Consider the following 12,081-nt stretch of genomic DNA (forward strand, 5'->3'; position numbering starts at 1 on the left):
AGGGCCGGGAGGCCTGCTGCCCGTGGGGAGGAGGGTGGCGCAGGCAGGGGTGTCCCGCCTGGCCCAGAGCGGTTGCGTGACGTCCCCCAGGTGGCCCAGCAGGCCCGTGGCAGTCCCCAGGTAGGAAGGCTGCAGACACTTCGCACGCTGGCTGTGCCCCCGGGGAGGACAGGCCACTTGGCGTCGGTCCTTCACGGGGCCTCGGGTGACTACGGAGCTGCAGGGCCGGCGAGGCCACACGGCACACCTGGCCGGGACGAGGGATGGGGGCGGTGAGTTATTGAGAATCGCCAAAGGTGTTGCGTTAGAAGCTAATTAAAAAGCTATCTGCAGCGTGGCGCTATAAAAGTCTCGTAAAATTCCAATCTCATTTGTTCCACTCAGCTTCCTTGGGTGCAGAACGCCCCATAAAAGGCGGCCGGCTCCCGTTTTCTGCGGGCGGCTTGCCAGGGCGCGGGCGAGGGCACCCTTCCTTGTGTTCTGCGGGCTGGCGCCTGGGGAGGGAGGGAGCCGTGGGGCTAAGGACAGGGGCGGGGGGGGGGGCGGGCAGGCTGAGCGTCGGGTGTCCCGGCCTGGGGACCCCAGCAACCCTCACCTGCATCTCTTACCTGCACACGTCCCTCAGCTGACGTCACAGTGTTCCCCGTCGGGGGAGGGGGGAGGTGGGAGGAGGCCTGCCGGTGCCGGACCCGGATCCGGTGTGCAGAGCCCCCCACCACGTGGGCCGGGGGGGGATGGAGTTGAGCTTACAGAGTGGGGGGTGGAGGGGAGGGCTCTCCCCGCGGGGCTGAGACCCAAGTAACGGGGCAGGGGGCCTGGCCGTGGCTCTGTTACCGGTTGCCGTGTGGCCACCGTGTATAATTCTGTGCCGGGCACCGCGGCTCCGGCGTGGATGTGGGGGCGCCCCTTCCCGAACTGGGAAGAAGCCTGCGTTTGCAGGTGCCGGTCCATCTCAGCTCCAGCCGGAGCACAAGGCTCATATCCTCACTTCCTGGACCTGAGCCAGGCCGGTGTGTTGGCCACTTCAGGGCCACCCCCAGCTTGGCACCTGTGTGCAGGTCCCGTGGGATCCGGGCTCGGGGTGCAGGTGATCAGCTTCGGAAAAATGACTTTAGCGTTGGGATTAGGGGGCTATGTGCTCTGGAACCAGGTGCTGGCTTCTGTCCTGCCCTTCCCTTTCGGCTGGGGCCTTCATTGCTCCCTGGGGACATAATGGTGGCAGCCTCCACAGGCCACCGGGCCGTGTCTGGCCCAGAGCACGGGCTCTCTAGCTGCCGGCGAAGATGTGGATTGTGGTCCAAGAGCTCCGTGTCCTGGGGGGCACTAGCCCCCACCATACTCCAGCACCTCGGCTGAGTTTAAGGACGAGACATAGGTGCTCAGAGGAGAACTGGGTACCGGGCCATTTGCCCTATGGCTGCAGGACTTGGGTCTCTGAATCCCTGCTCTGTCCCCAGGAGGACAGACCTGGCCCCGAGGCCCATGGATGCTTCCATGGACCCCCGGGCCTGGCCCACCCCCTCGGGTCTCCGGAGGGGGTGAAGGCACACGCAGGCCGCAGGGGGAGAAAAGGCGGGGCCGTGATTTGCCACCTCTTGGCTGTCCCTGCGATGCCCCCGGCTGCCCTGCAAGTGTCTGGTCATAGCACCAGAGGGAGGCGACAGAGGGTCCCGGGTCAGTTGATGGCCCGGCTCTTACCCTCACTCCTACCGAGGCTCGATGCGCCTGTGAGGCAGGGACCGGGGCGCCTGGGCCTCTCTGCAGCTCTGGAGGCCGCGGCAGGGGTGGGGGCGATGGCCGGTGCCTGGGGCTTGCTGGACCCCCACGGCCCAGCCCTGAGCTCCGCACGCCGAGTGAAGGAGGCGGCGACAGCGGGGCCGGGAGTGTGGGGTGTGATGACCGGAGCCAGGTGGACCGGGGCAGCAGGTGGAGGGGCGGGGCCTGCGGGCTGCCCTTCGACACCCCCTCAGCACCAATCAGGCCTGATTTCTGCGGCCTGGGAGGCCAGTGAGTGCAGCGAGAGGCCGGGGTCTTTGTCTTCCGGCTGGGAGGCATGGATTGATTCTCTATTCCGGAGCAGCAGACGAGGGAGGAGATTGAGAAAGAGCCACATCCGGAGAAGCCTCTCTCCACGGCACGCTGTTCTGGACAGGGGGGCGGGCGGCCTGTCCCCAGCCACCGAGGCTGTTGGGAGGTCCGGCTGGAGGCCTGGGCGGGCTGCACGGCCGGGAGAGCAGGGCAGCGGCCCCGAGCCGGGCTACGGTGACTGGCGGGGTTCCGGGAGGGGCGTGAGTGCCGGGACAGGAGGCAGCATCGACACCGTACGGGCCTCTGGGACCCACGCGGCAGGTGACAGGCCCGGACAGACCCACACAGGAGCTGCTGCGCGGGCAGAGGCGTCCCTGCTGCAGCGGCGAATGAACCCGCCATCCCGGGACCCGATCCAGAATTGAGGCCCGCTGCTGCTGGCCCGTCCCAGTGGGTCCTCCCGGCTGGGGGGGTGCTGTCTTTTGTGGGGACACTGAGGGCCTCCGTCCTGCCAGCGTGGACTCTGCACCCTGCGGAGGGAAGGAAGAGCACGGGGGGCCTGGAAACGGCCCCCCAACTGCAGGACAGTGGGGAGTGTGGGCAGGGCCATGCCGCCTGAGCAGAGGGCCTCAAGGGCTTAGCGGCCTCTCCAGAGACACCCCAGACCGACTGCGCGGAAAGCAGAGGCAGCAGCGAACCTGTGTGGCGCAAGCCAGCCACGGAAAGACAAAGCTGCGTGCATGCGAGTGCGTGGAGAATGTTCTAGAATAAACGCAGTCACCCTGGGGAGGCCACTTGGGCGGAGGGTGGGGGACAAGAGGGCTTCTCTGTTCGGTTTGAATTTCATGATCCGTGTTTATTCACAAATCACTTGCATGATTAAAAAAACCCCAAACTGGAACAGATTACATGGGAGCTTGGGGACACGAAACTGTCAGGCAGAAGGAAGGCGGTGTGGCGGCGTGGCCCGGCTGGCCCCCTCGGCTGGGAAGGGCCCGGTGCCCTCCGGCCTCCCCGCCGGCTCCCTTGCCCGGGCCCTCTGCCGCCCGCCCCGCCAGGCCAGGCGCACAGCGGGACACGGGGCGCGCCAGCTGGGTGCCGGGGGCATGTGGCCCGTCCCAGCGGGGCTTCTCGGTGGCCCGGGCCCTCTGCACGGCTCTGACCCTGTGGCCACTGGGACCCCGGGCTGGGGACCCCTGACTTCTGCTTTGGGAAGAAGATGTCGTCTGGACAGGAAGTCTGGGGTGGGTGGCCTGGGTGGCTGGAAACCCGGCCCCGCTGACCTCAGCCCGCAGGTGGTCCGGGCTCACCGTCTCGTGGCCCAAGATCCCCCACGGCCCCCGGCGGCTGCCCCAGCGGGAAGGAGAGCGGGAGTTTCCCACAGGCCCAGGAGACCCCCTTCAGCCCACGGCCAGAACTTCCTGCGTCCCGTGCCCATCCCAGACCCGTACAAGAAAGGGACACGGTGAGTGCCCACCGTGTGGGGGGCAGGGCTGCCCCTCCCGCACCCGAACCCGCTTCCATCTTTGGCGATGTGATGGTCCGCGAGCCGATGACTGTCCGTTCCTGCTGCATTCCTCCGTCGACGGACGCTTGGGCTCTTTCCGTACTTTGGCCGTTGTCGATAAGGCTGCTATAAACCCGGGGGGTGCAGTGCCCCTTCGAAACAGCGCCTGTGTCCCTTGGGTAAATACCTGGTGGTGCAGCTGCTGGGTCGTAGGGGAGATCTATTTTTGGTTTTTTGAGGACCCTCCGCGCTGTCCTCCAGAGCGGCTGCACCGATGTGCGTTCCCACGACGGAGGTGCTTCGAAGGAGCGGCGTGCCTTCCCAGGTGACCCGGCGAAGGAGCCGTATTGCGACCTGAATTTCATCAAGCTGGAAAAATCCAGTCGGCGCGAGGAAAAGGGTCGGGCCCGCGAGTCGCCCACCACGAACTCTTTGGCGCCAAGAGCTTCTGGAAGTTTCCCACACACGTGTCCCTCTTGTTCGGGCCGCGTTTATTCCTCAGGTGGAGAGCGGGTGACATTCTGCTTTTAAGTCGTGCACGTCTTCTATCCTCACGGACCCGCGCCGGAAGCGACATCCGACGCTTCGCCGAGGTTGTATTGTTTGGACGCACCCCTCCCTCTGCCGTTTCCTTGCTGGCTGCTCTCGGTCCCCTCCCCAAACACGTGGCCCGGCGTCCCCTGCGGTGGCCTGCAGGAGAGTGGGTGGCCTGCGAGGGTCGGGGTCGGGGGCTGGGGAGCCTGTGTCCCCCAGGTTGAGCCAGGTGTCTGGGGGGACGTCCAAGTGACCATCACCGTGAGGTGGGGGCCGGGGCTCTGAAAGGTCAGGGAAGGGGCTACGGGGCCTCTGTGAGAGACACACGCACTACTAAGGGGTGGGGGGCTTTCCTGCCATGTGGCCCGTCCAAGCGCCCCTCATGCCAGGCGGCTGGGGGACAGCCAGGGCCACGATGACGGGGGCACCCCGCAGATGGCACCCCGGATCTAAAGACCCTGCCGAAGCCGAGCCTTGGCCTCCAGTCTGGAGGCAGATGTAAAGCCACATTTGGGGGCTCCTTCCCGCCTCCCCCATCACCAGGACAATTGAGGGGTGTGCCTGTGGGTCCTGGGGGCCGCTTGGGCTCTTTCTGGTGGGCCCTGGTGCTGGGGGGCAGCCCCACGGTCCCACTCCAGCTCGCTCTGGTCGGGGCGCCCAGCGACATCACACAGGCCACCGTGCCCGTGCGAACACCCCCTCTTTCCCGCGTGGTGCCCAGCCTTGTGTCGTCCTCATACCCGATTCTTTTAATTACTGGTCGCAGTGTTTACCCAGAGCCTTTACAGACGGTCCCTGCCAGGCTGGGCCTCATCACACACCCACAGCGTAGGGAGAGGCCCCGGCCTCCAGCCTGGCCGAGGGCTGCGCATCCAGGCGGTGCGGCCCCACTGTCCTCCGGCCCCGTCCAGTGCCCTGCAGGCCCCCTGGATGGCTGGAGCCGGCCGGGGTGGTGACGGACGTCCCAGGACTCCAGTCAGTGCCGAGTCCCCCGCCCACACCTCCGTCTGTGTGCGGAGCCCCGCCCGCTGGGGACAGGCAGCGCTGGCGCAATTTGGCCCAGCGCCCAGGACGTAGTCAGTGCTCAGTAAATCGCAGGCGAGTAAATCACTGCCTGCGGGCTGCCTCAGACACCACAAGCGAGCCCCACGGCTCGGGGACGACTTGGCCTCCGCGGTCCCTCTCCTCCCTGGGGGGGCTCCTCCAACTGGCTGGCGTCTTCGGCAGGGTGATTTGAGATGGGCATCTGGGTAGAAGGAGCCAAGAAGGACCGGATGGAGGGGCACGGGGCGTGGAGGGGGGAGGGGAGAGGAAGGGGGAGGGGAGGGGAGGACAGGGAGGGGACTGGGAGGTCTTGAGCTGAGGTAGGAAGAGCTCCCCTCTCTGTCCTCCAGGGCCCAGAGGCCGCTCTCCTTCCAGCGTCTTCTCTGGAGGGGGATGGGCTTTGCCCCTTGAAGCGATGTTCATAGCAAGGGGCTGTGTGCTGCCCCCAGCAACCCTGGCTTTATGGAGAACCTTCTCGATGAGCCAGAGGAAGCACCCATTTCTGTGATATCCTGGGGATCCCGGGAGAACGTCCCTGACAGGCGTTTCCTACCTGGCATCCCTGTGTCCCACCAGGTGCCAGGCCAGTGGTCAGAGGTCACAGGACGCTGAGCCCCCAGCTAGACAATTTCCTGTCCAGGGTGCAGTGTCCCGGGCCAGCTCAGGGCCCCCTGAGGGGCCAGCTCCCGCTCTCTGGGTCTTTGGGGAGAGTGGCCCCCCTTGCTCTGTCCGGCAGTCAGACCCTCACGGCCCCCGTGTGCCCGTCAGGGAGGCTCTCCGTGAGAATGTCGTCCACAGGCACCGACGACACCTGGAAAGTCACTTCTCTGCCTCCTCGGAGGCTCTGGGCGGGAGGGGTGGGTGCTGGGGGCTGGGCAGGGCCCTGCGGGGAGGGGGGGACTGGGGCGGGGTCCCCCTCGGCCCTGCAGAGAGTGTCAGACTTTCTCCCAGACTTTCACGATCATCTCTGTCTGAAAATGGGCTTTTGTTCTCCCCGGCATCTGTGGGTTTTGATGGATTCTGAAACATTTAATAAATATTTGACTTCCCGTTTCAAAACGTTCTGTGTTCCTTTTGGACTTCCTTATGGAAAGACGTGGGGATATTTTCACCTTGGCTCCCTGGCAGCCGATGAATCGGGGGGGGCAGCATGGGCGTCTTGGATCCCCGACCCCAGGCCAGGATCAGGGTTGAGGACCAGAGCTGAGACTCAGTTCTCTGCGGTGTGGAGGAGCCAGGCCTGGGGCCGGGAGGGAAAGACCACCCTGTGCTTTATGGGGGTCCTTTTAGCAGAAAGTGAGCTGGGGGGGCATAACACAGGGGCTGCTCCGTGAGGGTCACAGTTCTGCAGAAACCCAGCCTGAGGGGGGGGTGAGTGTGGAGAGCAGACAGGCGGGGAGGACCTCCTCAGAGGCAGGACGGCACAGTGGGTGGGACCCAGCAGCACGGGACTCGAGTTTGAATCTAAAGCCTGTTTGCTCAGCTCTAAACAGCCCGGAGAAGAATCTGGCACCACGAGGGTTCAGTGCTTGGCACGCTGGGGCTTAGCAGATGCTCGGGGAAGCTGGCTGTCACAGAACATCATCGGCTATTGTCACCTCCCTGGGCGAGTCCCGGGAGATGGCTGTTCATGCCTCCACAGCCTGGGGTCCAGGCCCCCGAGATGACTGGGGAGGATCCTGGGCTGGTCCCGCCACACCCCCGGGGCTCCCGGCCCTCTGTCCCTGCGATGTCTCTCCCGCCCCGCAGCAAAGGCAGCGGGCACTATGAGCTTCCACTCACTCGGTGGCCTGGGCCGGGTGTCCCCGGAGGGGCGTGGGGGCAGCGGGGCCGTGCTCGCCCTGTGGGAAGGGGACCCCTCCCTGCAGCTCACTATCCAGTCTCTGCAGCCACATCTGGTCGCGATGGGCGTGTCCCCCAGGAGAGCCTCTCTCTCACACCACAGCAAGTAAGGCTGCAGGGGGGCCCTGCTGAGTCTGGGGGCACCAGGCTGTGGAGGGCACTTCGCGGAGACCTTGGAGTACTTCGGGGCAGCATCCGGCACGGCTCTGTCCAGCATCCAGTGTCTCCAGGGCTCATGCCAGGAGCCCTGCTGCTGTCCTGGGGAGTATCAAGGAAGAAGATCATCTGAGCACGGCGGCCGGGACATTCTGCACGGCGGGACACAACCCAGTGGCAGGGACAGGGTCGGGGAGGAGTAAGCCGCATGTTTTGGAGAAGCAGGAGAGGTGTTGCTATGACTCATTTTATGTGTCACCTTGACTGGGTCACGGAGTGCCCCGATATTCGGTCGAATGTTACTCTGAGCGGGTCTATGAGGGCATTTCTGGATGAGATTTGCATTTAAGCTGGTAGCGAAGCAGAGGGCCTCCTCCACCCGGGTGGGCCTCGTCCACTCAGTCGAAGGGCAGGATGGACCAGAAAGGCGACCCTCCCCGGAGGAAGAGGAGTTCTCGTGCCCGACGGCCTTTGAGCCGGGACATCCTCTTTCTCCTGCCTTTGGATTGCGGATGGAAGATCGTGGGGACCTCTCAGCCTCCAGAGCGGTGAGAGTCGGTCCCGCGTAACCGTCTCTCTGTGCGCACGCGTCCTCTCAGTTCTGTTTCTCGGGGCGCCCGGCTGACGGAGGCACCAACGAGCAGCAAACCCCGGCTCCTAATGGGAGCTGAGGCTCGTTCTACGGGAGGTGTAGGGTCCGGGGTGAAGAGGGCCACCCCCGCTTTTCCCACTGGGCCCGCCACGCGGAGCTCGATCGCCAGAGGAGCCTTGAGGATGACCCAGGTTAGAGGAGGGCGCATCCCTGGGTGGTCCCACTGGCCGCAGGCTGGGGGAGATGTTTGCAGTCATCTGGGAGAGCCGCAGGTGAGGGAGGGGCCGCCCCAGAGCCAGGCCGTGCCGGGGGCAGGGGTGGTCTGGGCCCCACCGAGCCCGCTCCGAGCCAGGCAGACTGGGACCGGCTGCTCTGGGGCAGGGGGAGGGCACGTACACGGGCGCACGCACAGAAGGGCCCTTCGCAGACTCTGTGGTCACGGGTCATTTCTGGAGCCCGGACCTGGGGGGCACCAGGCTCAGGGATGACGCAGGCACGGATGAAAGGTGCACGTAGCGAGGCGGGGCCGCCGAGCCCCTGGCTCCCTGGCACACGGAGCGCACGCACCCCGCCTCCCCCACCCTGCGCCCGGCAGGAGGCTGTCCTCGCTCATCTTGTAAATCTCACCATTTACAGCTACTGACGGGCACGCATGGGGCCCATCGACCCCTGGGCGGCGTGTGCGCACGGCCAGGCCGCCGCCAGCATGACAAATTGGCAGATCACCGGCCACGCTCTCCGACGAGCGACTGTTTCCGCGAAAATGAGAAGTAATGATCAGGTCCAGAAGCAGATTATCAGGAAAGACTCCAGCGACTTTGCTCTGGCTCTTCTAACAATCGGGGCCTCCCGGTTCTGGCGCCATCAACGTCCCCGACGAGACGTGCGGGTGCAAGGGTGGGGGCAGGGCAGGGACGCGGTGGGACGGGCGCTGGCGTGGCCCCCGGTGGGCGGGGGGCGGGGGCCCCTCAGGGACGCGAGCCGGGCTCGGAGACGTGGGGACATCGGTGTGGCCGACCCCCCGGGAGAGGTGGCCATTCCTAGAGTTGAGGCCCACCTGCCCACAGCCTTCCTGAAGCCCCGGGCCCAGCATCGGACGGAAGGAGGTTCAGGGACGGGTTCTCCGGCCCCCAGGCTGCCGACGGCCACGCTCGGGTCGCGGCCCGGGGTCCCCCACGGAGGCCGTGCGGAGGCTCCGTGTTCCCGGAGCCCCACGGGCCAGCTGTGACTTGAGGCCCGGAATCTGCCGTTGCAAGGACCCAAGAGGCCGGGGGCGGCCCGGGTGCAGGAGCCCCGAGGGGTCTCCGCTTGTGGGGCTGAGACACAGCCACTGAGGGGTTAAAGCAGGAAGCGGCTTGCAGAGCCGTGCTAAGAAATGATGTTCTGCTGTTTGACGTCATTTTAATTCCATTTCAAGGGCATTTAATCTCATTTGCCCGATGACTGATCCCTGGCTGCGGATGAATTAACACGCGGCCCCTCCTTGGAGGGGGAGCGGGACCCTTTGAACGGAGACATAGCGTCATCGCGTCCTGCTCTGCCTTGCGGGTGGCCACAGGGGCGGGGGCGGTGGTGAGGGCCTGACCCTTGGGTTTGGCATTTACTCAGCCCTCGGAACATTCCAGAAGGGTGCGGGCCTGCCGTCTCTCCTTGCCTCATGCCACTGGGTGGGATACTCCTATTCCTAAGGCCCGGGACAAAGGCCCGGCCCGTGCTTTGAGGCAGGTTCGGGGTCCGGGTGATGGCACGTGACGGTGTCTGGGGGGCGGGCGGTGTGGCCCTTTGGGCTCTGAAACCTGGGCTGGAAGGGGGAACCAGGAGCCCTCAGAGCCGGTGGCTCCTTGCTGCCTGAACTGGAGGAAAAAGGCTGCTTTGTTTGGGGGTCACGTGTCTCTCCGTCCATTCACACCCCCTGGAGGTCTTGGGGAGCAGGTGAGGTCACAGCTAGGGAGGAGAGCGGTGCCCGTAGGGGACGTGACTTCTGGTGACATTCCCCCCTCCACCCACATGTGGCTTCCCTCCTACTGGGAGCTCCATTTTCCAGAAATTTCTGCTTACTCTGGTCTGGACTTCGCTGAGCTTTGGGGACCTGAGGGTGCGGCTGTGTCCAGGCTCGGGGCCGTGGGATCCGCGTGAAGACCGTTCGCCCCGCCACGCAGGACTCCGGGGCGCCATTTGCACAGAAGGGCTCCCTCTGGGCCGTGGAGGGGTGCGGGGGCGGGTGGCTGGGGCAGGCGGGCTGTGCCGGGCTCTCCGTGTGGCCTGGCCGCGGCCGTGGCCTCAACACCCAGTGCCCAGTGAGGGCTCAGGACGTTTGCTCCCAGTTGGGATGACTGTCCTTACACCTGGGTGCCCAGACGTCTGACCCCGGGGACTGGGGGACAGTGTGGCCCGCAGGCTGCAGGTGCAGGGACATTGGGTTGTGCTGTGGCCTTAGGGAGGCGAGGCCTGAACAAGCCAGGCAGGCTGGCTCTGGTGTGTGGGAAAAGGAAGCCAGTTGGGCTCCGTGGGGACGAGGGAGCTCGTGGTTCGTGGGTGCTCTCAGCCAGCGCCCCTACTTGAGACTGAAGCCAGCCGGAGACGTCTGTCTGTCTGTCTGTCTGTCATTCATCCCCCAACCCTCTCCCCCTTCCCTCACCCCTCCCTCCCTCCCTCCCTCCCTTCCTTCCTTCTCCCCTCCCTCCCTGCCCTTCCTTCTTTCTTTACTGTCCTTCCTTATAACCACTGCACATCCACCCACCGACCAATCCATCCACCCATCCGTCCGTCCGTCCATCCGCCCATCCATCTATCCATCCATCCACGTGAGAATTCAGTGTCCGTAGCATCCTGAGTTTTGTGACAGAGGGTAGTTTTGGGTGAAGGGGGGATGTGGCAGCTCAGAGGAGGCCCTGCTGCTCGCTAGCTAACAATAATTCCTTCCATTTTTTTAAAGTTTATTTATATTGAGAGAGAGAGAGAGAGAGAGAGTGAGAGAATCCCAAGCAGGCCCCACGTTGTCAGCGCAGAGCCCGACTCAAGGCTCCACCCCACACACCGTGGGATCATGACCTGAGCTGAAATCAAGAGTCGGATGCTCAACTGACTGAGCCCCCCAGGCGCCCCAATAATGTCCCTTTCAAACAAATCCACCCACAGAATGAATCATTGGACCCGGTATAATGTCAGCCCTTTGTACGACGTTTCAGGAGGGTGAGATTTATCAAGTAGACAATAATCTTTGCCAGACCCCCAGTCTGGGTCTGGAAACTGCTTCGTACAGCTCTAGGAGTTTCCCGTAAGGCTCCTTGGAAGTTGTGACAGCCAGAGCGGGGTCCCCAGAGCAGGGAGAAGCAGGGTGGGCGGGAGATCCGCATTCCCCATAATTTTAACAAAAACGTTGTGCGTTGGCACAGGTGCGCGGTCGCGGAGATCCGTTAGGCCGCAGAGTGCAAAGTTCAGAGAGTGAGTTGCCTCCCCGGCCGGGCTCACGTTTCAACTGTGTGACCTCGGGCCAGTGACTTGACCTCTCTGAGCCTCAGCTGTCTCCTCAGCAAACTGCAGAAGCTAATTCTAGCTGGCAGGTGGCTGGGCCCGACAGGTGCTCACACACGGTGGCTGTTAAGGGCCCTCTCCCGCCTAGACCCTGCTCTGGGGCCACGCCCTACGTGTCCTGTCCGGAGAGAGGGCGCACCAGCTATCACGCGTCACTTGTCCCCTGGCAGGTCCCAGCCCACCCCCCACCCTGTCCAGACTGCCAGCCGGAGCCTGGGAGGGGAGCTGGCTCTCCGTTATTGGATTATCTCATTTGCAAACAATAAATGTCAACAGCAGGGGACCTTGTCAGACTCCCCTTCCAGGATGCAAATGTAGCCTTTATCTGTCTCTGCCCTTTATTAAAACAACCACAGAGCCACGCGGATAAACAAGACAATTAAATGTAAATGATGTCACCTCCCTCCTTCGTTCCCATTAATGAGGCGCCCAGGCCCTGGCAGGAGATGGCGGGAAGCCGGAGATGCCGAATCCGATTAAAACGCAACCAAGAGGCAACACTGACCTTTCGCTTTTAACGACTGACCCGGCGCCCGGAGCTGGTGTGACAGCTGGGACCGGCCCGCGCTGATTTTTACAGCCATCACATTTCAGTAGAGAATATTCACGGTGTCCCCATAACGGGCTGCCCTTCGGTGCAGATTGGGCTCCACGGACAGGGCTCCCCCGGCCCCCCGCCCAGCGCCGCTCCCGGGGGACAGGCATGGGGACCTCGGGAGGAAGTGGGGGACGGGTGGGACAGGGCACGTCCCAAGTACTGGCCAGGCCGCAAGGACCGCACAAGGCAGATCCTGTCCCGGGTCCTCGGCAGGGGGACGGTGCCACCCAGCATCGATGTCACCCG

Source organism: Lynx canadensis, chromosome B3 (assembly GCF_007474595.2).
Source record: "Lynx canadensis isolate LIC74 chromosome B3, mLynCan4.pri.v2, whole genome shotgun sequence".
Lineage (NCBI taxonomy): Eukaryota > Metazoa > Chordata > Mammalia > Carnivora > Felidae > Lynx > Lynx canadensis.